General features: G+C 43.5%; 1 long non-coding RNA gene across 6 annotated transcripts; it reads right to left on the bottom strand.

Annotated features, from left to right (window-relative positions):
* Positions 1–930: 930 nt before the first annotated feature.
* LOC135560377 (uncharacterized) lies at positions 931–22441 on the bottom strand. 6 transcript variants are annotated; one of them, XR_010458884.1, is made up of 3 exons: positions 22071–22441; positions 1564–4126; positions 931–1519 (listed from the first exon to the last, which is right to left on the bottom strand). It is a non-coding gene; the product is annotated as an uncharacterized LOC135560377 (long non-coding RNA). The 6 variants fall into 6 exon arrangements; XR_010458883.1 differs by having other exon boundaries at positions 931–1615; positions 1660–4126; XR_010458887.1 differs by having other exon boundaries at positions 931–1711; positions 1808–4126.
* Between the last annotated feature and the right edge of the window lie 5048 nt (positions 22442–27489).

The raw sequence follows: 27489 nt of genomic DNA, 5'->3' as shown, positions 1-27489 counted from the left end.
GAGATTTGTCCCAAAGCCAGTCCTGCGTTATCTTGGCTGTGTGCTTAGGGTCGTTGTCCTGTTGGAAGGTGAACCTTCGCCCCAGTCTGAGGTCCTGATCGCTCTGGATCGCTCTGGAGCAGGTTTTCATCAAGGATCTCTCTGTACTTTTCTCCGTAAATCTTTGCCTCGATCCTGACTAGTCTCCCTGCCAATGAAAAAAATCCAGACAGCATGATATTGCCACCACCATGCTTCACCGTAGGGACAGTGCCAGGTTTCCTCCAGACATGACACTTGGCATTTAGGCCTATCTCGGTTTCAGAGATGGTTGTCCTTCTGGAAGATTCTTCCATCTTCACAGAGGAGCTCTGTCAGAGTGATCATCGTGTTCTAGGTCACCTCCCTGACCAAGGCTCTTCTCCCCGATTGCTCAGTTTGGCCAGGCGACCAGCTCTAGTTAAGAGTCTTCAATTTAAGATGGAGGCCACTTTGTACTTGGAGGCCTTCAATGTTGCATACATTTTTGGTGCCCAGGATCGCAACCCTTCCCCAGATCTTGTCCTCGACATAATCCTGTCTCGGTGCTCTATGGTTTTTGCTCTGACATGCACTGTCAACTGTGAAACCCGTATATAGACAGGTGTGTGCCTTTTCCAAATCATGTCCAATCAATTGAATTTACCACAGGTGGACTCCAATCAAGTTGAAGAAACATCTCAAGGATGATCAATGGAAACAGGATGCACCTGAGCTACATTGCGAGTTTCAAAGCAAATGGTCTGAATATATAATATGTTATATATATAATATATAATATAATATGTAAATGATGAAAAAACTAAAACAGGCCTATTTTTTTTTTGTTGTTGTTGTAAGAATTCATTAAACAATATGATTTGTGGTGTTTGGTTCTAAATATCAGAGTAAGAAATTGACGGACACACAAACAAAAGTGCCAACCAACTTTAATCACCCAAAGGATCGAACGGCTGAACAGACAAAGACAAAGACATACTTCCACCAGTGGTAGTGTATATATATATATGTATATGTGTATATATATACTCCAATCTGGGTGGAGTCTCGTCCTTCTCTCTAGAAATGACATCTTTGTTGCTAGGCAGGAAGTTAAGTGACGCGGGCGATAAACTGTTCCTTCTCCCTTCATGTGACCTCGGCTCCCTTCCTCACTAATCCACATCTCTCCACCAGCATGTGACCTGACCTCGGCTCCCTTCCTCACTAATCCACATCTCTCCACCAGCATGTGACCTGACCTCGGCTCCCTTCCTCACTAATCCACATCTCTCCACCAGCATGTGACCTGACCTCGGCTCCCTTCCTCACTAATCCACATCTCTCCACCAGCATGTGACCTGACCTCGGCTCCCTTCCTCACTAATCCACATCTCTCCACCAGCATGTGACCTGACCTCGGCTCCCTTCCTCACTAATCCACATCTCTCCACCAGCATGTGACCTGACCTCGGCTCCCTTCCTCACTAATCCACATCTCTCCACCAGCATGTGACCTGACCTCGGCTCCCTTCCTCACATCTCTCCACCAGCATGTGACCTGACCTCGGCTCCCTTCCTCACTAATCCACATCTCTCCACCAGCATGTGACCTGACCTCGGCTCCCTTCCTCACATCTCTCCACCAGCATGTGACCTGACCTCGGCTCCCTTCCTCACTAATCCACATCTCTCCACCAGCATGTGACCTGACCTCGGCTCCCTTCCTCACATCTCTCCACCAGCATGTGACCTGACCTCTGCTCTCTTCCTCACTAACCCACATCTCTCCACCAGCATGTGACCTGACCTCGGCTCCCTTCCTCACTAATCCACATCTCTCCACCAGCATGTGACCTGACCTCGGCTCCCTTCCTCACTAACCCACATCTCTCCACCAGCATGTGACCTGACCTCGGCTCCCTTCCTCACTAATCCACATCTCTCCACCAGCATGTGACCTGACCTCGGCTCCCTTCCTCACTAATCCACATCTCTCCACCAGCATGTGACCTGACCTCGGCTCCCTTCCTCACTAACCCACATCTCTCCACCAGCATGTGACACTGACCTCGGCTCCCTTCCTCACTAATCCACATCTCTCCACCAGCATGTGACACTGACCTCGGCTCCCTTCCTCACTAACCCACATCTCTCCACCAGCATGTGACACTGACCTCGGCTCCCTTCCTCACTAACCCACATCTCTCCACCAGCATGTGACACTGACCTCGGCTCCCTTCCTCACTAACCCACATCTCTCCACCAGCATGTGACACTGACCTCCCTTCACTCAACACATTCCAATCTTAACTGAACCCACCATATATACATTCCTCATAACCATTTAACTTCTGTTGTAGAAACCAGACTATGACATCCCCTTATGTCTCTCGTAAAACGGACGATTAACAATATTTAAAGTTTACAAATCTAAACCCATCAGTGGATTATAAAAAAAACAAAAAAACACTTTAATTCAATTAAGTTATGTGTTATATAGACAGGTTTAATCATAAACAACATGAAACAAAAACACTTTAATTCTCAGTCAAAAGCCAAATGAGAACAGTGGAAGGTTTTCTCTCCTGTGTGTGTTATAGTACTGTTATGTATTATATAGACAGGTTTAATCATAAACAACATGAAACAAAAAACACTTCATTCTCAGTCAAAGGCTAAATGAGAACAGTGGAAGGTTTTCTCTCCTGTGTGTGTTATAGTACTGTTATGTACAGGTTTAATCATAAACAACATGAAACAAAAAACACTTCATTCTCAGTCAAAAGCAAAATGAGAACAGTGGAAGGTTTTCTCTCCTGTGTGTGTTATAGTACTGTTATGTACAGGTTTAATCATAAACAACATGAAACAAAAACACTTCATTCTCAGTCAAAGGCTAAATGAGAACAGTGGAAGGTTTTCTCTCCTGTGTGTGTTATAGTACTGTTATGTATTATATAGACAGGTTTAATCATAAACAACATGAAACAAAAAACACTTTAATTCTCAGTCAAAGGCTAAATGAGAACAGTGGAAGGTTTTCTCTCCTGTGTGTGTTATAGTACTGTTATGTATTATATAGACAGGTTTAATCATAAACAACATGAAACAAAAAACACTTCATTCTCAGTCAAAGGCTAAATGAGAACAGTGGAAGGTTTTCTCTCCTGTGTGTGTTATAGTACTGTTATGTACAGGTTTAATCATAAACAACATGAAACAAAAAACACTTTAATTCTCAGTCAAAAGCAAAATGAGTGGAAGGTTTTCTCTCCTGTGTGTGTTATAGTACAGTTATGTATTATATAGACAGGTTAAATCATAAACAACATGAAACAAAAACACTAATTCTCAGTTAAAAGCACAAGTCAGAACACAGCCTCTCTATTCTCTCATGTGATTTCAGGTCCTCTGACTGGGAAAATGTCTTTCCACACTGAGAGCAGTGGTATGTCTTCTCCTCCTGTGTATGTATTCTTTCATGCTTATTCAGATGTCTTAACCGGTTAAAACTCTTTTCACACAGGGAGCAGTGGTACGTTTTATCCCCTCCAGTGTGTGTCCTCTCATGCCGATTCAGGGCCCCTAACTTGATAAAACTCTTTCCACACAGGGAGCATTGGTAGGGTTTTTCTTGTCTGTGTCTCCTCTCGTGGTCTTTAAGGCTCCTGAATGGCTAAAACTCTTTCCACACTGAGAGCATTGGTAGGGCTTTTCTCCTGTGTGTGTTCTTTTATGCTGTTTTAGGTTCCCCAGCTTGCTAAAACTATTTCCACACTGGGAGCATTGGTAGGGCTTTTCTCCCGTGTGTGTCCTCTCATGCGCCTTCAGGTCACCTAACTTCCTAAAACTATTTTCACAGTGGGAGCAGTGGTAAGGCTTCTCTCCAGAGTGTATTCTCTTATGCCCCCATAGGCTTCCTGCCCAGGTAAAAGTCATTCCACATTGAGAACAGCGGTAAGGCTTCTCTCCAGAGTGTTTTTCTTATGCTGCTTCAGGGCCTTTAACCAGGGAAAACTCTTCCCACAGTGGGAGCACTGATGTCGTCTCGTTGGTTTGGGCGTCGCCGGGTCTGGTTTCCCTGAAGGACTCTTCCCGCTGTCATCATGAGAGTTTGGTCTCTCTCCTGCCAAAGACAAACAGATTTAGTTTAACAGAGACCGGAATGAAACCTCCACATAATACAACTGTCTTCCTATGAGGTTAAATCTGGACTAGATCCCTCAACAAAGGAGCATGTTAACCAGCAGCATACCACACTGCATCCCACTGCTGATTTGCCTCTGAAGCTAAGCAGGGTTGGTCCTGCTCGGTACCTGGATGGGAGATCCAGGTGCTGCTGGAAGTGGTGTTGGAGAGCCAGTAGGAGGCAGTCTTTCCTCTGGTCTAAAAAAATAAATATCCCAATTCCCCAGGGCAGTGATTGGGGACAGTCTTTTGGATGGGACGTCCTGACTCTCCGTGGTCACTAAAGATCCCATTGCACTTATCTTAAGTAAGTAGGGTAGTTAACCCCAGTGTCCTGGCTAAATTCCCAGCCTGGCCTTCATACCATCATGGTCAACCTAATCATCCCCAACTTCCAATTGGCTCATTCATCTCCTCTCCCCTGTCACTATTCCCTAGGTCGTTGCTGTAAACGAGTAAATGTGTTCTCAGTAAACATACCCGATAAAATAAAGGATACAAATAAATCACAGTGGCATATCCGTCACACTGATCCTCAACACAGGGGCCCCTCAGGGATGCGTGCTCAGTCCCCTCCTGTACTGATCCTCAACATGGGGCCCCTCAGGGATGCGTGCTCAGTCCCCTCCTGTACTGATCCTCAACATGGGGGCCCCTCAGGGATGCGTGCTCAGTCCCCTCCTGTACTGATCCTCAACATGGGGGCCCCTCAGGGATGCGTGCTCAGTCCCCTCCTGTACTGATCCTCAACATGGGGGCCCCTCAGGGGTACGTGCTCAGTCCCCTCCTGTACTGATCCTCAACACAGGGGCCCCTCAGGGGTACGTGCTCAGTCCCCTCCTGTACTGATCCTCAACATGGGGGCCCCTCAGGGGTACGTGCTCAGTCCCCTCCTGTACTGATCCTCAACACAGGGGCCCCTCAGGGATGCGTGCTCAGTCCCCTCCTGCACTGATCCTCAACACAGGGGCCCCTCAGGGATGCGTGCTCAGTCCCCTCCTGTACTCCATGTTCACTCATGACTGCACGGCCAGGCACGACTCCAACACCATCATTAAGTTTGCCGATGACACAACAGTGGTAGGCCTGATCGCCGACAACGACGAGACAGGCTATAGGGAGGAGATCAGAGACCTGGCCGTGTGGTGCCAGAACAACAACCTCTCCCTCAACGTGATCAAGACAAAGGAGATGATTGTGGACTACAGGAAAAAGAGGACCGAGCACTTTTAGGCCAACACTGTAAGTATCTGGATGTACATATAAACAATGGAAGGATATGGGGAGTTGCAGAGGCTATATTAAGGTCTCAGAGCAGAGGCTATATTAAGGTCTCAGAGCAGAGGCTATATTAAGATCTCAGAGCAGAGGCTATATTAAGGTCTCAGAGCAGAGGCTATATTAAGGTCTCAGAGCAGAGGCTATATTAAGGTCTCAGAGCAGAGGCTATATTAAGGTCTCAGAGCAGAGGCTATATTAAGGTCTCAGAGCAGAGGCTATATTAAGCTCTCAGAGCAGAGGCTATATTAAGGCCTCAGAGCAGAGGCTATATTAAGGTCTCAGAGCAGAGGCTATATTAAGGTCTCAGAGCAGAGGCTATATTAAGGTATCAGAGCAGAGGCTATATTAAGGTCTCAGAGCAGAGGCTATATTAAGCTCTCAGAGCAGAGGCTATATTAAGGCCTCAGAGCAGAGGCTATATTAAGGTCTCAGAGCAGAGGCTATATTAAGGTCTCAGAGCAGAGGCTATATTAAGGTATCAGAGCAGAGGCTATATTAAGGTCTCAGAGCAGAGGCTATATTAAGGTCTCAGAGCAGAGGCTATATTAAGGTCTCAGAGCAGAGGCTATATTAAGGTCTCAGAGCAGAGGCTATATTAAGGTCTCAGAGCAGAGGCTATATTAAGGTCTCAGAGCAGAGGCTATATTAAGGTCTCAGAGCAGAGGCTATATTAAGGTCTCAGAGCAGAGGCTATATTAAGGTCTCAGAGCAGAGGCTATATTAAGGTCTCAGAGCAGAGGCTATATTAAGGTCTCAGAGCAGAGGCTATATTAAGGTCTCAGAGCAGAGGCTATATTAAGGTCTCAGAGCAGAGGCTATATTAAGGTCTCAGAGCAGAGGCTATATTAAGGTCTCAGAGCAGAGGCTATATTAAGGTCTCAGAGCAGAGGCTATATTAAGGTCTCAGAGCAGAGGCTATATTAAGGTCTCAGAGCAGAGGCTATATTAAGGTCTCAGAGCAGAGGCTATATTAAGATCTCAGAGCAGAGGCTATATTAAGGTCTCAGAGCAGAGGCTATATTAAGATCTCAGAGCAGAGGCTATATTAAGGTCTCAGAGCAGAGGCTATATTAAGATCTCAGAGCAGAGGCTATATTAAGGTCTCAGAGCAGAGGCTATATTAAGATCTCAGAGCAGAGGCTATATTAAGGTTTCAGAGCAGAGGCTATATTAAGGTCTCAGAGCAGAGGCTATATTAAGGTCTCAGAGCAGAGGCTATATTAAGGTCTCAGAGCAGAGGCTATATTAAGGTTTCAGAGCAGAGGCTATATTAAGGTCTCAGAGCAGAGGCTATATTAAGGTCTCAGAGCAGAGGCTATATTAAGGTCTCAGAGCAGAGGCTATATTAAGGTCTCAGAGCAGAGGCTATATTAAGGTTTCAGAGCAGAGGCTATATTAAGATCTCAGAGCAGAGGCTATATTAAGGTCTCAGAGCAGAGGCTATATTAAGGTCTCAGAGCAGAGGCTATATTAAGATCTCAGAGCAGAGGCTATATTAAGATCTCAGAGCAGAGGCTATATTAAGGTCTCAGAGCAGAGGCTATATTAAGATCTCAGAGCAGAGGCTATATTAAGGTTTCAGAGCAGAGGCTATATTAAGGTCTCAGAGCAGAGGCTATATTAAGGTCTCAGAGCAGAGGCTATATTAAGGTCTCAGAGCAGAGGCTATATTAAGGTCTCAGAGCAGAGGCTATATTAAGATCTCAGAGCAGAGGCTATATTAAGATCTCAGAGCAGAGGCTATATTAAGGTCTCAGAGCAGAGGCTATATTAAGGTCTCAGAGCAGAGGCTATATTAAGATCTCAGAGCAGAGGCTATATTAAGGTCTCAGAGCAGAGGCTATATTAAGGTCTCAGAGCAGAGGCTATATTAAGGTCTAAGAGCAGAGGCTATATTAAGATCTCAGAGCAGAGGCTATATTAAGGTCTCAGAGCAGAGGCTATATTAAGATCTCAGAGCAGAGGCTATATTAAGGTCTCAGAGCAGAGGCTATATTAAGGTCTCAGAGCAGAGGCTATATTAAGGTCTCAGAGCAGAGGCTATATTAAGATCTCAGAGCAGAGGCTATATTAAGATCTCAGAGCAGAGGCTATATTAAGGTCTCAGAGCAGAGGCTATATTAAGGTTTCAGAGCAGAGGCTATATTAAGGTCTCAGAGCAGAGGCTATATTAAGGTCTCAGAGCAGAGGCTATATTAAGGTCTCAGAGCAGAGGCTATATTAAGGTCTCAGAGCAGAGGCTATATTAAGGTCTCAGAGCAGAGGCTATATTAAGGTCTCAGAGCAGAGGCTATATTAAGGTTTCAGAGCAGAGGCTATATTAAGGGTCTCAGAGCAGAGGCTATATTAAGGTTTCAGAGCAGAGGCTATATTAAGATCTCAGAGCAGAGGCTATATTAAGGTTTCAGAGCAGAGGCTATATTAAGGTCTCAGAGCAGAGGCTATATTAAGGTTTCAGAGCAGAGGCTATATTAAGGTCTCAGAGCAGAGGCTATATTAAGGTCTCAGAGCAGAGGCTATATTAAGGTCTCAGAGCAGAGGCTATATTAAGATCTCAGAGCAGAGGCTATATTAAGGTCTCAGAGCAGAGGCTATATTAAGATCTCAGAGCAGAGGCTATATTAAGGTCTCAGAGCAGAGGCTATATTAAGGTCTCAGAGCAGAGGCTATATTAAGGTCTCAGAGCAGAGGCTATATTAAGGTCTCAGAGCAGAGGCTATATTAAGATCTCAGAGCAGAGGCTATATTAAGATCTCAGAGCAGAGGCTATATTAAGGTCTTAGAGCAGAGGCTATATTAAGATCTCAGAGCAGAGGTTATATTAAGGTCTCAGAGCAGAGGCTATATTAAGATCTCAGAGCAGAGGTTACTCTCAAAGTACTTAAGAAATCGCTGCTTGACAAGAGAAGCCACGGATGGAATATTTGAGCTTCTGAAGTTGAAGATGGGCCATAACATCACCGACCCAGTGAACATGCGAAGGTACCCGACTTCCACTTAAGAATAATAATACGCTTGGAGGGATGAGATGCTATGGCCTCTGATTGGGTGTTACAGAGAGGGATGAGAAGGCTATGGCCTCTGATTGGGTGTTACAGAGAGGGATGAGAAGGCTATGGCCTCTGATTGGGTGTTACAGAGAGTGAGCCCTTCGGGTGCTACCCAGAAAATAGCGACAGAGGTATCTGGGGAAATTTCCTTAGTGCCTCAAAGAACGAGGGGCAGAATGAACTAGTGTCAGACATGACCAGTAGAATGAACTAGTGTCAGACATGACCAGTAGAGGAACAGAATGAACTAGTGTCAGACATGACCAGTAGAGTAACAGAATGGACTAGTGTCAGACATGACCAGTAGAATGAACTAGTGTCAGACATGACCAGTAGAGGAACAGAATGAACTAGTGTCAGACATGACCAGTAGAGGAACAGAATGAACTAGTGTCAGACATGACCAGTAGAGTAACAGAATGAACTAGTGTCAGACATGACCAGTAGAGTAACAGAATGGACTAGTGTCAGACATGACCAGTAGAGTAACAGAATGAACTAGTGTCAGACATGACCAGTAGAGTAACAGAATGAACTAGTGTCAGACATGACCAGTAGAGTAACAGAATGAACTAGTGTCAGACATGACCAGTAGAGGAACAGAATGAACTAGTGTCAGACATGACCAGTAGAGTAACAGAATGAACTAGTGTCAGACATGACCAGTAGAGTAACAAATGGAACTAGTGTCAGACATGACCAGTAGAATGAACTAGTGTCAGACATGACCAGTAGAGTAACAGAATGGACTAGTGTCAGACATGACCAGTAGAGTAACAGAATGGACTAGTGTCAGCCATGACCAGTAGAATGAACTAGTGTCAGACATGACCAGTAGAGTAACAGAATGAACTAGTGTCAGACATGACCAGTAGAGTAACAGAATGAACTAGTGTCAGACATGACCAGTAGAGGAACAGAATGAACTAGTGTCAGACATGACCAGTAGAGTAACAGATGAACTAGTGTCAGACATGACCAGTAGAATGAACTAGTGTCAGACATGACCAGTAGAATGAACTAGTGTCAGACATGACCAGTAGAGTAACAGAATGAACTAGTGTCAGACATGACCAGTAGAATGAACTAGTGTCAGACATGACCAGTAGAGTAACAGAAGGAACTAGTGTCAGACATGACCAGTGTCTACTGCATAATACTTTAAACTGTAGTAACCTGTGTCTAATGCAGAATACTTTAAACTGTAGTAACCAGTGTCTAATACAGAATACTTTAAACTGCAGTAACCTGTGTCTAATGCAGAATACTTTAAACTGTAGTAACCCGTGTCTAATGCAGAATACTACTGCAGAATACTTTAAACTGCAGTAACCTGTGTCTAATGTAGAATACTTTAAACTGTAGTAACCCGTGTCTAATGCAGAATACTACTGCATAATACTTTAAACTGCAGTAACCTGTGTCTAATGTAGAATACTTTAAACTGTAGTAACCTGTGTCTAATGCAGAATACTCCTGCAGAATACTTTAAACTGCAGTAACCTGTGTCTAATGTAGAATACTTTAAACTGCAGTAACCTGTGTCTAATGTAGAATACTTTAAACTGCAGTAACCTGTGTCTAATGTAGAATACTTTAAACTGTAGTAACCCGTGTCTAATGCAGAATACTAATGCAGAATACTTTAAACTGCAGTAACCTGTGTCTAATGCAGAATACTTTAAACTGTAGTAACTGCCTACAGGCAGAAACTTAAACAAGAGGCTCCCACGCTGAGGTCTGTCCAACGCTGGTCAGACCAAGCTGACTCCACACTCCAAGACTGCTTCCATCACGTGGACTGGGACATGTTTCGTAAGCGTCAGATAAAAATATTGACGAATACGCTGATTCGATGTGCGAGTTCATTAGAACGTGCGTTGAAGATGTCGTTCCCATAGCAACAATAAAAACATTCCCTAACCAGAAACCGTGGATTGATGGCAGCATTCGCGTGAAACTGAAAGCGCAAACCACTGCTTTTAATCAGGGCAAGGTGTCTGGCAACATGACCAAATACAAACAGTGCAGCTATTCCCTCCGCAAGGCTATTAAACAAACTAAGCGTCAGTACAGAGACAAAGTAGAATCTCAATTCAACGGCTCAGACACACGAGGCATGTGGCAGGGTCTACAGTCAATCACGGACTACAAGAAGAAACCCAGCCCAGTCACGGACCAGGATGTCTTGCTCCCAGGCAGACTAAATAACTTTTTTGCCCGCTTTGAGGACAATACAGTGCCACTGACACGGCCTGCAATGAAAACATGCGGTCTCTCCTTCACTGCAGCCGAGGTGAGTAAGACATTTAAACGTGTTAACCCTCGCAAGGCTGCAGGCCCAGACGGCATCCCCAGCCGCGCCCTCAGAGCATGCGCAGACCAGCTGGCCGGTGTGTTTACGGACATATTCAATCAATCCCTATACCAGTCTGCTGTTCCCACATGCTTCAAGAGGGCCACCATTGTTCCTGTTCCCAAGAAAGCTAAGGTAACTGAGCTAAACGACTACCGCCCGTAGCACTCACTTCCGTCATCATGAAGTGCTTTGAGAGACTAGTCAAGGACCATATCACCTCCACCTACCTGACACCCTAGACCCACTCCAATTTGCTTACCGCCCAAATAGGTCCACAGACGATGCAATCTCAACCACACTGCACACTGCCCTAACCCACCTGGACAAGAGGAATACCTATGTGAGAATGCTGTTCATCGACTACAGCTCGGCATTCAACACCATAGTACCCTCCAAGCTCGTCATCAAGCTCGAGACCCTGGGTCTCGACCCCGCCCTGTGCAACTGGGTACTGACTTCCTGACGGGCCGCCCCCAGGTGGTGAGGGTAGGCAACAACATCTCCTCCCCGCTGATCCTCAACACGGGGCCCCACAAGGGTGCGTTCTGAGCCCTCTCCTGTACTCCCTGTTCACCCACGACTGCGTGGACACGCACGCCTCCAACTCAATCATCAAGTTTGCGGACGACACAACAGTGGTAGGCTTGATTACCAACAACGACGAGACGGCCTACAGGGAGGAGGTGAGGGCCCTCGGAGTGTGGTGTCAGGAAAATAACCTCACACTCAACGTCAACAAAACTAAGGAGATGATTGTGGACTTCAGGAAACAGCAGAGGGAACACCCCCTATCCACATCGATGGAACAGTAGTGGAGAGGGTAGCAAGTTTTAAGTTCCTCGGCATACACATCACAGACAAACTGAATTGGTCCACTCACACTGACAGCGTCGTGAAGAAGGCGCAGCAGCGCCTCTTCAACCTCAGGAGGCTGAAGAAATTCGGCTTGTCACCAAAAGCACTCACAAACTTCTACAGATGCACAATCGAGAGCATCCTGGCGGGCTGTATCACCGCCTGGTACGGCAACTGCTCCGCCCTCAACCGTAAGGCTCTCCAGAGGGTAGTGAGGTCTGCACAACGCATCACCGGGGGCAAACTACCTTCCCTCCAGGACACCTACACCACCCGATGTTACAGGAAGGCCATAAAGATCATCAAGGACATCAACCACCCGAACCACTGCCTGTTCACCCCGCTATCATCCAGAAGGCGAGGTCAGTACAGGTGCATCAAAGCTGGGGCCGAGAGACTGAAAAACAGCTTCTATCTCAAGGCCATCAGACTGTTAAACAGCCACCACTAACATTGAGTGGCTGCTGCCAACACACTGTCATTGACACTGACCCAACTCCAGCCACTTTAATAATGGGAATTGATGGGAAATGATGTAAATATATCACTAGCCACTTTAAACAATGCTACCTTATATAATGTTACTTACCCTACATTATTCATCTCATATGCATACGTATATACTGTACTCTACATCATCGACTGCATCCTTATGTAATACATGTATCACTAGCCACTTTAACTATGCCACTTTGTTTACTTTGTCTACATACTCATCTCATATGTATATACTGTACTCGATACCATCTACTGTATGCTGCTCTGTACCATCACTCATTCATATATCCTTATGTACATATTCTTTATCCCCTTACACTGTGTATAAGATAGTAGTTTTGGAATTGTTAGTTAGATTACTTGTTGGTTATCACTGCATTGTCGGAACTAGAAGCACAAGCATTTCGCTACACTCGCATTAACATCTGCTAACCATGTGTATGTGACAAATAAAATTTGATTTGATTTGATTTGAACCCGTGTCTAATGCAGAATACTAATGCAGAATACTTTAAACTGTAGTAACCCGTGTCTAATGCAGAATACTTTAAACTGCAGTAACCTGTGTCTAATGCAGAATACTTTAAACTGTAGTAACCCGTGTCTAATGCAGAATACTAATGCAGAATACTTTAAACTGTAGTAACCCGTGTCTAATGCAGAATACTAATGCAGAATACTTTAAACTGTAGTAACCCGTGTCTAATGCAGAATACTTTAAACTGCAGTAACCTGTGTCTAATGCAGAATACTTTAAACTGTAGTAACCTGTGTCTAATGTAGAATACTTTAAACTGTAGTAACCTGTGTCTAATGTAGAATACTCCTGCAGAATACTTTAAACTGTAGTAACCCGTGTCTAATGTAGAATACTCCTGCAGAATACTTTAAACTGTAGTAACCCGTGTCTAATGTAGAATACTCCTGCAGAATACTTTAAACTGTAGTAACCGGTGTCTAATGTAGAATCCTCCTGCAGAATACTTTAAACTGTAGTAACCCGTGTCTAATGTAGAATACTCCTGCAGAATACTTTAAACTGTAGTAACCTGTGTCTAATGCAGAATACTTTAAACTGTAGTAACCTGTGTCTAATGCAGAATACTTTAAACTGTAGTAACCTGTGTCTAATGCAGAATACTTTAAACTGTAGTAACCCGTGTCTAATGCAGAATACTAATGCAGAATACTTTAAACTGCAGTAACCTGTGTCTAATGCAGAATACTTTAAACTGTAGTAACCCGTGTCTAATGTAGAATACTACTGCAGAATACTTTAAACTGTAGTAACCCGTGTCTACTGCAGAATACTACTGCAGAATACTTTAAACTGTAGTAACCCGTGTCTAATGTAGAATACTAATGTAGAATACTTTAAACTGCAGTAACCTGTGTCTAATGCAGAATACTTTAAACTGCAGTAACCTGTGTCTAATGCAGAATACTTTAAACTGCAGTAACCTGTGTCTAATGTAGAATACTTTAAACTGCAGTAACCTGTGTCTAATGTAGAATACTACTGTAGAATACTTTAAACTGCAGTAACCTGTGTCTAATGTAGAATACTAATGTAGAATACTTTAAACTGCAGTAACCCGTGTCTACTGCAGAATACTACTGCAGAATACTTTCAACTGTAGTAACTCGTGTCTAATGCAGAATACTAATGCAGAATACTTTAAACTGTAGTAACCCGTGTCTAATGTAGAATACTTTAAACTGTAGTAACCTGTGTCTAATGTAGAATACTCCTGCAGAATACTTTAAACTGTAGTAACCCGTGTCTAATGCAGAATACTCCTGCAGAATACTTTAAACTGTAGTAACCCGTGTCTAATGTAGAATACTACTGCAGAATACTTTAAACTGCAGTAACCTGTGTCTAATGCAGAATACTTTAAACTGTAGTAACCTGTGTCTAATGCAGAATACTTTAAACTGTAGTAACCTGTGTCTAATGCAGAATACTTTAAACTGTAGTAACCCGTGTCTAATGTAGAATACTACTGTAGAATACTTTAAACTGTAGTAACCCGTGTCTAATGTAGAATACTACTGTAGAATACTTTAAACTGTAGTAACCCGTGTCTAATGCAGAATACTAATGCAGAATACTTTAAACTGTAGTAACCCGTGTCTAATGCAGAATACTTTAAACTGTAGTAACCTGTGTCTAATGCAGAATACTTTAAACTGTAGTAACCTGTGTCTAATGCAGAATACTTTAAACTGTAGTAACCTGTGTCTAATGCAGAATACTTTAAACTGTAGTAACCTGTGTCTAATGCAGAATACTTTAAACTGTAGTAACCCGTGTCTAATGCAGAATACTAATGCAGAATACTTTAAACTGTAGTAACCCGTGTCTAATGCAGAATACTAATGCAGAATACTTTAAACTGTAGTAACCCGTGTCTAATGCAGAATACTAATGCAGAATACTTTAAACTGTAGTAACCCGTGTCTACTGCAGAATACTACTGCAGAATACTTTAAACTGTAGTAACTCGTGTCTAATGCAGAATACTAATGCAGAATACTTTAAACTGTAGTAACCTGTGTCTAATGTAGAATACTCCTGCAGAATACTTTAAACTGTAGTAACCCGTGTCTAATGTAGAATACTCCTGCAGAATACTTTAAACTGTAGTAACCCGTGTCTAATGTAGAATACTCCTGCAGAATACTTTAAACTGTAGTAACCCGTGTCTAATGTAGAATACTCCTGCAGAATACTTTAAACTGTAGTAACCCGTGTCTAATGTAGAATACTCCTGCAGAATACTTTAAACTGTAGTAACCTGTGTCTAATGCAGAATACTTTAAACTGTAGTAACCCGTGTCTAATGCAGAATACTAATGCAGAATACTTTAAACTGCAGTAACCTGTGTCTAATGCAGAATACTTTAAACTGTAGTAACCCGTGTCTAATGTAGAATACTACTGCAGAATACTTTAAACTGTAGTAACCCGTGTCTACTGCAGAATACTACTGCAGAATACTTTAAACTGTAGTAACCCGTGTCTAATGTAGAATACTACTGCAGAATACTTTAAACTGCAGTAACCTGTGTCTACTGCAGAATACTTTAAACTGCAGTAACCTGTGTCTACTGCAGAATACTTTAAACTGTAGTAACCTGTGTCTAATGCAGAATACTTTAAACTGTAGTAACCCGTGTCTAATGTAGAATACTACTGCAGAATACTTTAAACTGTAGTAACCGGTGTCTAATGCAGAATACTTTAAACTGTAGTAACCTGTGTCTAATGCAGAATACTTTAAACTGTAGTAACCCGTGTCTAATGCAGAATACTAATGCAGAATACTTTAAACTGTAGTAACCCGTGTCTAATGCAGAATACTTTAAACTGCAGTAACCCGTGTCTAATGCAGAATACTTTAAACTGCAGTAACCTGTGTCTACTGCAGAATACTTTAAACTGTAGTAACCTGTGTCTAATGCAGAATACTTTAAACTGTAGTAACCCGTGTCTAATGTAGAATACTACTGCAGAATACTTTAAACTGTAGTAACCTGTGTCTAATGCAGAATACTAATGCAGAATACTTTAAACTGTAGTAACCCGTGTCTAATGCAGAATACTAATGCAGAATACTTTAAACTGCAGTAACCCGTGTCTAATGCAGAATACTTTAAACTGTAGTAACCCGTGTCTAATGTAGAATACTACTGCAGAATACTTTAAACTGTAGTAACCTGTGTCTAATGCAGAATACTCCTGCAGAATACTTTAAACTGTAGTAACCTGTGTCTAATGTAGAATACTACTGCAGAATACTTTAAACTGTAGTAACCCGTGTCTAATGTAGAATACTACTGTAGAATACTTTAACCTGTAGTAACCCGTGTCTAATGCAGAATACTTTAAACTGTGGTAACCTGTGTCTAATGTAGAATACTTTAAACTGCAGTAACCCGTGTCTAATGCAGAATACTACTGCAGAATACTTTAAACTGTAGTAACCCGTGTCTAATGCAGAATACTAATGCAGAATACTTTAAACTGCAGTAACCCGTGTCTAATGCAGAATACTTTAAACTGTAGTAACCCGTGTCTAATGTAGAATACTACTGCAGAATACTTTAAACTGTAGTAACCTGTGTCTAATGCAGAATACTCCTGCAGAATACTTTAAACTGTAGTAACCCGTGTCTAATGTAGAATACTACTGTAGAATACTTTAAACTGTAGTAACCCGTGTCTAATGTAGAATACTACTGCAGAATACTTTAAACTGTAGTAACCCGTGTCTAATGTAGAATACTACTGTAGAATACTTTAAACTGTAGTAACCCGTGTCTAATGCAGAATACTTTAAACTGCAGTAACCTGTGTCTAATGTAGAATACTTTAAACTGTAGTAACCTGTGTCTAATGTAGAATACTTTAAACTGCAGTAACCCGTGTCTAATGCAGAATACTACTGCAGAATACTTTAAACTGCAGTCCCTTTACATAGGGATCCAGGTTCAGACATTCATAGAAATGTGTCCCTTTACATAGGGATCCAGGTTCAGACATTCATCAAGCCAGCTGGTGGGTGGGAGAGATGGGAAAGAGGGGAATATTTTTCTTGTAAAGTTAGGAATCTGCAGGTACCTGAAGAAGGTTGTCTGGGGTGTACTGTGAATCTGTTGGTACCTGAAGATGTGGGGTTTGGGGTGTACTGTGAATCTGTTGGTACCTGAAGATGTGGGGTTTGGGGTTTACTGTGAATCTGTTGGTACCTGAAGATGTGGGTTTTGGGTTTACTGTGAATCTGTTGCTACCTGAAGATGTGTGGTTTGGGGTTTACTGTGAATCTGTTGGTACCTGAAGATGTGGGGTTTGGGGTTTACTGTGAATCTGTTGGTACCTGAAGATGTGGGGTTTGGGTTTACTGTGAATCTGTTGGTACCTGAAGAAGTGTATCTGGGGTGTACTGTGAATCTGTTGCTACCTGAAGAAGTGTATCTGGGGTGTACTGTGAATCTGTTGGTACCTGAAGATGTGGGGTTTGGGTTTACTGTGAATCTGTTGGTACCTGAAGAAGTGTATCTGGGGTGTACTGTGAATCTGTTGGTACCTGAAGATGTGTATCTGGGGTGTACTGTGAATCTGTTGGTACCTGAAGATGTGTATCTGGGGTGTACTGTGAATCTGTTGCTACCTGAAGATGTGGGGGTTGGGGTGTACTGTGAATCTGTTGGTACCTGAAGAAGTGTATCTGGGGTGTACTGGGAATCTGTTGGTACCTGAAGATGTGGGGTTTGGGGTGTACTGTGAATATGTTGGTACCTGAAGATGTGTATCTGGGGTGTACTGTGAATCTGTTGGTACCTGAAGATGTGGGGTTTGGGGTGTACTGGGAATCTGTTGGTACCTGAAGATGTGGGGTTTGGGGTGTACTGGGAATCTGTTGGTACATGAAGATGTGGGGTTTGGGGTGTACTGGGAATCTGTTGGTACCTGAAGATGTGTATCTGGGGTGTACTGGGAATCTGTTGGTACCTGAAGAAGTGTATCTGGGGTGTACTGTGAATCTGTTGGTACCTGAAGAAGTGTATCTGGGGTGTACTGGGAATCTGTTGCAGGTACTGGGAATCTGCAGGTACCTGAAGATGTGTATCTGGGGTGTACTGGGAATCTGTTGGTACCTGAAGATGTGGGGTTTGGGGTGTACTGTGAATCTGTTGGTACCTGAAGAAGTGTATCTGGGGTGTACTGTGAATCTGTTGGTACCTGAAGATGTGGGGTTTGGGGTGTACTGTGAATCTGTTGGTACCTGAAGAAGTGTATCTGGGGTGTACTGTGAATCTGTTGGTACCTGAAGATGTGGGGTTTGGGGTGTACTGTGAATCTGTTGGTACCTGAAGATGTGTATCTGTGGTTTACTGTGAATCTGTTGGTACCTGAAGAAGGTTGTCTGGGGTGTACTGTGAATCTGTTGGTACCTGAAGATGTGTATCTGGGGTGTACTGTGAATCTGTTGGTACCTGAAGAAGTGTATCTGGGGTGTACTGTGAATCTGTTGGTACCTGAAGATGTGTATCTGTTTACTGTGAATCTGTGTACTGTGAATCTGTTGCTACCTGAAGATGTGTGAATCTGCTACCTGAAGGTGTATCTGGGGTGTCAGAATCTGTTGGTACCTGAAGATGTGTATCTGGGGTTTACTGTGAATCTGTTGGTACCTGAAGAAGGTTGTCTGGGGTGTACTGTGAATCTCTAACTAGATGTTCAAAGGAGGTAAATATACGGTCATGGAAAAGGTATTTTACACTCTTCAGTGAAATCAAATCAAATTTATTTATATAGCCCTTCGTACATCAGCTGATATCTCAAAGTGCTGTACAGAAACCCAGCCTAAAACCCCAAACAGCAAGCAATGCAGGTGTAAATGCAGTCCTTTCTGAAACCATAGCTGGAAGCCTGTGTCTATGAGGAAGGGTGTGAAGAGTCCTCTCTGAAACCATAGCTGGAAGCCTGTGTCTATGAGGAAGGGTGTGAAGAGTCCTCTCTGAAACCATAGCTGGAAGCCTGTGTCTATGAGGAAGGGCGTGAAGAGTCCTCTCTGAAACCATAACTGGAAGCCTGTGTCTATGAGGAAGGGCGTGAAGAGTCCTCTCTGAAACCATAGCTGGAAGCCTGTCTCTATGAGGAAGGGCGTGAAGAGTCCTCTCTGAAACCATAGCTGGAAGCCTGTGTCTATGAGGAAGGGGTGAAGAGTCCTCTCTGAAACCATAGCTGGAAGCCTGTGTCTATGAGGAAGGGTGTGAAGAGTCCTCTCTGAAACCATAGCTGGAAGCCTGTGTCTATGAGGAAGGGTGTGAAGAGTCCTCTGAAACCATAGCTGGAAGCCTGTGTCTATGAGGAAGGGCGTGAAGAGCCTGTGTCTATGAGGAAGGGTGAAGAGTCCTCTCTGAAACCATAGCTGGAAGCCTGTGTCTATGAGGAAGGGTGTGAAGAGTCCTCTCTGAAACCATAGCTGGAAGCCTGTGTCTATGAGGAAGGGCGTGAAGAGTCCTCTCTGAAACCATAGCTGGAAGCCTGTGTCTATGAGGAAGGGCGTGAAGAGTCCTCTCTGAAACCATAGCTGGAAGCCTGTGTCTATGAGGAAGGGTGTGAAGAGTCCTCTCTGAAACCATAGCTGGAAGCCTGTGTCTATGAGGAAGGGCGTGAAGAGTCCCTCTGAAACCATAGCTGGAAGCCTGTGTCTATGAGGAAGGGCGTGAAGAGTCCTCTCTGAAACCATAGCTGGAAGCCTGTGTCTATGAGGAAGGGCGTGAAGAGTCCTCTCTGAAACCAATAGCTGGACGCCTGTGTCTATGAGGAAGGGTGTGAAGAGTCCCTCTGAAACCATAGCTGGAAGCCTGTGTCTATGAGGAAGGGCATGAAGAGTCCTCTCTGAAACCATAGCTGGAAGCCCGTGTCTATGAGGAAGGGCGTGAAGAGTCCTCTCTGAAACCATAGCTGGAAGCCTGTGTCTATGAGGAAGGGCATGAAGAGTCTCTGAAACCATAACCTGTGTCTATGAGGAAGGGCATGAAGAGTCCTCTCTGAAACCATAGCTGGAAGCCTGTGTCTATGAGGTGTGAAGAGTGGGTTGGAAATAAAAAGGCATGGATGAGATAGCTTGTCTATGTCCGACGTGGATCCTAAACTGAGACCTGAGTGAACTTTTCACAATAGGGTTGATTGAGTGGTATTGTTTACTCAATGGTAGGGGCACAGACTAAGGAGACCAGGGATGGTAGTGGCACAGACTAAGGAGACCAGGGATGGTAGGGGCACAGACTAAGGAGACCAGGGATGGTAGGGGCACAGACTAAGGAGACCAGGGATGGTAGTGGCACAGACTAAGGAGACCAGGGATGGTAGTGGCACAGACTAAGGAGACCAGGGATGGTAGTGGCACAGACTAAGGAGACCAGGGATGGTAGTGGCAGACTAAGGAGACCAGGGATGGTAGTGGCAGACTAAGGAGACCAGGGATGGTAGGGCAGACTAAGGAGACCAGGATGGTAGTGGCACAGACTAAGGAGACCAGGGATGGTAGTGGCAGACTAAGGAGACCAGGGATGGTAGTGGAGCACAGACTAAGGACACCAGGGATGGTAGTGGCACAGACTAAGGAGACCAGGGATGGTAGTGGCACAGACTAAGGAGACCAGGGATGGTAGTGGCAGACTAAGGGGACCAGGGATGGTAGGGGCACAGACTAAGGAGACCAGGGATGGTAGGGGCAGACTAAGGAGACCAGGGATGGTAGGGCACAGACTAAGGAGACCAGGGATGGTAGGGGCAGACTAAGGAGACCAGGGATGGTAGGGGCACAGACTAAGGAGACCAGGGATGGTAGTGGCAGACTAAGGGGACCAGGGATGGTAGGGGCACAGACTAAGGAGACCAGGGATGGTAGGGGCAGACTAAGGAGACCAGGGATGGTAGTGGCACAGACTAAGGAGACCAGGGATGGTAGGGGCAGACTAAGGAGACCAGGGATGGTAGGGGCACAGACTAAGGAGACCAGGGATGGTAGGGGCACAGACTAAGGAGACCAGGGATGGTAGGGGCAGACTAAGGAGACCAGGGATGGTAGGGGCACAGACTAAGGAGACCAGGGATGATAGGGGCAGACTAAGGAGACCAGGATGGTAGGGGCACAGACTAAGGAGACCAGGGATGGTAGGGGGCAGACTAAGGAGACCAGGGATGGTAGGGGCACAGACTAAGGAGACCAGGATGGTAGGGGCACAGACTAAGGAGACCAGGATGGTAGGGGCAGACTAAGGAGACCAGGGATGGTAGGGGCACAGACTAAGGAGACCAGGGATGGTAGTGGCAGACTAAGGGGACCAGGGATGGTAGTGGCACAGACTAAGGAGACCAGGGATGGTAGGGGCACAGACTAAGGAGACCAGGGATGGTAGTGGCACAGACTAAGGAGACCAGGGGTGATGTTTGACATGAGTTCTTTTCCATAAAGGAACACACCGGTCCTTCCTCCTCTATGAACGTTCCTAGGCCGTCATTGTCTGAAATATATATATATATATTCTTTTAATGTAAAAACCCAAATTCTTGTGAATATTACTAGTACAGTAGTAATGGAGGACGAGGGTCTCTCCTTTCTGTCTCTCCTTTCTGTAGTACAGTAGTAATGGAGGACGAGGGTCTCTCCTTTCTGTCTCTCCTTTCTGTAGTACAGTAGTAATGGAGGACGAGGGTCTCTCCTTTCTGTCTCTCTGTTTATGGGTAGGGTAACTCCTACTCCTATAGGTTAGTAAAGAGGTAATGTAATATGAGAGTTGGATTGTGCCTAAGAACAGCCCTTAGCCGTGGTATATTGGTCATATACCACAAACCCCCGAGGTGCCTTATTGCTGTTATAAACTGGTTATCAACGTAATTAAAGCAGTAAAAAATAAATGTCTTGTCATACCTGTGGTATATGGGCCTCATTGCTTAAATAAACTAAATATACTCCCCTACGTATTTATCTAGACAGGGAAGATTACAGTTTAATGTGGCTCTGTGTTCCCCTACGTATTTATCTAGACAGGGAAGATTACAGTTTAATGTGGCTCTATACTCCCCTACGTATTTATCTGGACAGGGAAGATTACAGTTTAATGTGGCTCTATACTCCCCTACGTATTTATCTGGACAGGGAAGATAACAGTTTAATGTGGCTCTGTACTCCAGCATGTTAGATTGGAGATCAAATGTTTCATATGAGACAGTACAGAACGTCACCTTTTGGCTTTAAAATCACACATTAGTTCAACAACTGCAGAGTTTCTGGCCGTGTTTTTAAGACAGTACTCACGGGTGTTAATCAGATCTTCAGTCTCCTCTTCATCTCTCCAAGCGTCTTCCTCCTCTTTTATTGGGATAGCCTCCTCTTCCACTCCAAAAGGTTCTTCCTCTTCTTTCAATGTGATACTGATAGCCTCCTCTTTCATTCTGAAAGCTTCTTCCTCTCCTTTTACTGAAACATCCTCCCCCTCTTCTTTCACGACAATGTTCAGCCACAGACCCTCTTTCTCCGTCCAGCAGACTCTTCTTTAGCAGGAGGAGAGTAGCTTGGAGAGCTCATGGTGGGCTAGCTAGGATTGACGATTAGCTTAGGTTAAGTATAATCAACACATTTGTAAATTGAACATTTACGTTAAATTAACGTTTAAGTTAAATAGTAGATCGGTGTGTTAAAAACACCGGGAGATCAATTTACACAAAAAATGGTCTAAAGAGCTTTAATGTTTTCGGTTGTATGTTGGCTACCAGGCTAAAGAGATGGTTGAATGAGTCAGTATCCGTGTTGTTGAAACAGCTTCCGGTGTCGTGTTGGTCCACTAGATATGTCGTCACCATCTGAAGGTCGCGCATCGCCGTCAGCTGACTGGAATGGGTAACGCAGTTTAGAAAAATATTCACGACATTGTTTATTTATTTAACGAAGAGCAAATATGTTTTGTCTGACTTCTTTACAGCCAAAACATTCGTCTATGCAGATCTATAGCTACATGTGAATATGTACATTATGAATATATACTGTTAGAATAGTTCCGTGTAGCTCAGTTGATAAAGCATGCCGCACGCAACGCCAGGGTCGTTGGTTTGATATGAGTCTGCTTAATTAATAAAATGTTAATACATGAATACCTAGTTAGGGATTTAACTCCAATCTTGACAATATAACGTCAATTGTCAGTGTTATGGCTGCTTTGCTTGATGTATTGTTGTCTCGACCTTCTTCCTCTTTGTGCTGTTGTCTGTGCCCAATAATGTTTGTACAATGCCTTGTGCTGCTGTCATGTGTTGCTGCCATGCCATGTTGTCGTCTTAGGTCTCTCTTTATGTAGTGTATGTGTTGTAGGATTGTGTTGTCTCTCTTTATGTAGTGTTGTAGGATTGTGTTGTCTCTCTTTATGTAGTGTTGTGTTGTAGGATTGTGTTGTCTCTCTTTATGTAGTGTTGTGTTGTAGGATTGTGTTTCTCTCTTTATGTAGTGTTGTGTTGTAGGATTGTGTTTCTCTCTTTATGTAGTGTTGTGTTGTAGGATTGTGTTTCTCTCTTTATGTAGTGTTGTGTTGTAGGATTGTGTTGTCTCTTGTCGTAATGTGTTTGGTCCGATATATTTTTTCTATCCCCCCGTCCTGCATTTTGCCTTTTGGTAGGCTGTCATTATAAATAAGAATGTGTTCTTAACTGACTTGCCTAGTTAAATAAAATTATATTAACTTCACATCTGCAATATTTTGTCATTCAGTCAAACAAACAGATAATTGTTTATTAATTTATTAAGAAAAACTGCGAAATGGAGAGTTGAAAATAAAGAGACGGGAGGGTCACAAAAGTGAAGTTTGGGAAAGATTTGCTGAAGTGCTGAAAGATGATAAGCAAGATGATACCTATGTCATGTGTGATGAACGATACAACTTTGTTCCCATTGGAAACAATGCCATTTTTTAAAATTGTACCTTTATTTAACTAGGCAAGTCAGTTAATTAAGAACAAATTCTTATTTTCAATGACGGCCTAGGAACAGTGGGTTAACTGCCTGTTCAGGGGCAGAACGACAGATTTTGTACCTTGTCAGCTCGGAGATTTGAACATGCAACCTTTCGGTTACTAGTCCAATGCTCTAAGTACTAGGCTACGCTGCCACCCCAATGACACATCTGGGGTTAGTTATCAGTACGCTGCATTCATAACCAAGTGGGAATTTACCACATACGACTGGGGGAAAAAATCCACATGAACAGCCATTCAACTGGTATTTACTACTTCACAATTGGAAAATCCCGACCTCCCACTTGGTTAAGAACACAGCATTATTGGTTGCCACACCTCAGTCCACCTCATTCACCTGAAAAGGGTCGGGGCTAGGTCTTTAAATGCCCCCACCTGCAGTCTTTGGGTGCGTTTCTCTGCTCAGACGTTGCTGACACCTGACTGAGTTTACAATGCTTGGACAGGTATGGTTGCACATGTTATGGCAATGGGCTCGTTCCAGCGGATCACTTTCGTCAAGTCACCGCCTTTTCAAATTGTGATGCATTATGGGGATAAAAAGTGTCCATCTTGCGCCTACATGAACTTTAAAAAAACAACCGTTACAGCCTTATTCTAAAATGGATTAAATACATTTTTCTCATCATCAATCTACACACATGATGACACAATACCTCGTAATGACACAATACCCCATGATCAAAGATCATAAAGTCAATTGCAGACAGTCGACTGCACACAGTTCCTCATCCCCAGCTGTAACTTACAGCCATTGGTTGAAATTGTGGAAGGTTCTATTGGGTCAACCAATGATCAGAGTGTTTCTGTTTGACCAAATACGAAACAGGACCAAACACTTCAACAGGAACCAACTTTTGCAAAACAATGGATAGTTACTAATGAATGTGATATTTTAGGATCTCTTTTTACTAATTGATTGTAAAATGTAGACATCTATTTATAGTTTCTGACTGTGTGAAAATGAAGACATGTTTATTTCGACATTGTTTCAACATACTATTTGAAATATACAGTGAATTCAGAAAGTATTCAGACCCCTTCCCCTTTTCCAACATTTTGTTACGTTACAGCCTTATTCTAAAATGGATTAAATACATTTTTCTCATCATCAATCTACACACAATACCCCATGATGACACAATACCCCATAATGACACAATACCCCATAATGACACAATACCCCATAATGACACAATACCCCATGATGACACAATACCCCATAATGACACAATACCCAGTAACGACACAATACCCCTTGACGACACAATACCCCGTAACGACACAATACCCCGTAATGACACAATACCCCATGACGACACAATACCCCATGATGACACAATACCCCATGATGACACAATACCCCATGATGACACAATACCCCATAATGACACAATACCCAGTAACGACACAATACCCCGTAATGACACAATACCCCTTGACGACACAATACCCCATGATGACACAATACCCCATGATGACACGATACCCCATAATGACACGATACCCCATGACGACACAATACCCCATAATGACATAACACCCCATAATGACACGATACCCCATGACGACACAATACCCCATAATGACATAACACCCCATAATGACACGATACCCCATGACGACACAATACCCCATAATGACACAATACCCCATGACGACACAATACCCCATGATGACACAATACCCCATGATGACACAATACCCCATGACGACACAATACCCCGTAACGACACAATACCCCGTAATGACACAATACCCCTTGACGACACAATACCCCATGACGACACAATACCCCATGACGACACAATACCCCATGATGACACAATACCCCATGACGACACAATACCCCGTAATGACACAATACCCCGTAATGACACAATACCCCGTGACGACACAATACCCCGTGACGACACAATACCCCGTGACGACACAATACCCCATAATGACACAATACCCCATAATGACACGATACCCCATGACGACACAATACCCCATAATGACATAACACCCCATAATGACACGATACCCCATGACGACACAATACCCCATAATGACATAACACCCCATAATGACACGATACCCCATGACGACACAATACCCCATAATGACACAATACCCCACAATACCCCATGACGACACAATACCCCATAATGACATAACACCCCATAATGACACGATACCCCATGACAACACAATACCCCATGACAACACAATACCCCATAATGACACAATACCCCATAATGACACAATACCCCACAATACCCCATGACGACACAATATCCCATAATGACACAATACCCCATAATGACAACACAATACCCCATAATGACACAATACCCGACCCCCCCAACCACTCTTTTACGCTGCTGCTACTCTCTGTTTATCATATATGCATAGTCCCTTTAACTATACATTGATGTACATACTACCTCAACTAGCCCGACTAACCAGTGCCCCTTTAACTATACATTGATGTACATACTACCTCAACTAGCCCGACTAACCAGTGCCCCTTTAACTATACATTGATGTACATACTACCTCAACTAGCCCGACTAACCAGTGTCCCTTTAACTATACATTGATGTACATACTACCTCAACTAGCCCGACTAACCAGTGCCCCTTTAACTATACATTGATGTACATACTACCTCAACTAGCCCGACTAACCAGTGCCCCTTTAACTATACATTGATGTACATACTACCTCAATTAGCCCGACTAACCAGTGCCCCTTTAACTATACATTGATGTACATACTACCTCAACTAGCCCGACTAACCAGTGCCCCTTTAACTATACATTGATGTACATACTACCTCAACTAGCCCGACTAACCAGTGCCCCTTTAACTATACATTGATGTACATACTACCTCAACTAGCCCGACTAACCAGTGTCCCTTTAACTATACATTGATGTACATACTACCTCAACTAGCCCGACTAACCAGTGCCCCTTTAACTATACATTGATGTACATACTACCTCAACTAGCCCGACTAACCAGTGCCCTTTAACTATACATTGATGTACATACTACCTCAATTAGCCCGACTAACCAGTGCCCCTTTAACTATACATTGATGTACATACTACCTCAACTAGCCCGACTAACCAGTGCCCCTTTAACTATACATTGATGTACATACTACCTCAACTAGCCCGACTAACCAGTGTCTGTATGTCGCTTCGCCACTGTTCTTTTTTACTGTTGTTTTTTATTTCTTTACTTATCTATTGTTCACCTAATACCTATTTTTTTTAACTTAAAAATCACACTGTTGGTTAGAGCCTGTAAGTAAGCATTTCACTGTAAGGTCTACTACACCTGTTGTATTCAGCATTTCACTGTAAGGTCTACTACACCTGTTGTATTCAGCATTTCACTGTAAGGTCTACTACACCTGTTGTATTCAGCATTTCACTGTAAGGTCTACTACACCTGTTGTATTCAGCATTTCACTGTAAGGTCTACTACACCTGTTGTATTCGGCATTTCACTGTAAGGTCTACTACACCTGTTGTATTCAGCATTTCACTGTAAGGTCTACTACACCTGTTGTATTCAGCATTTCGCTGTAAGGTCTACTACACCTGTTGTATTCGGCATTTCACTGTAAGGTCTACTACACCTGTTGTATTCGGCATTTCACTGTAAGGTCTACTACACCTGTTGTATTCAGCATTTCACTGTAAGGTCTACTAC

This window comes from Oncorhynchus nerka, linkage group LG15, assembly GCF_034236695.1.
Source record: "Oncorhynchus nerka isolate Pitt River linkage group LG15, Oner_Uvic_2.0, whole genome shotgun sequence".
NCBI lineage: Eukaryota > Metazoa > Chordata > Actinopteri > Salmoniformes > Salmonidae > Oncorhynchus > Oncorhynchus nerka.
Note: the sequence above shows the minus strand (reverse complement) of the source record. Positions and strands in the feature narration are given on the sequence as shown.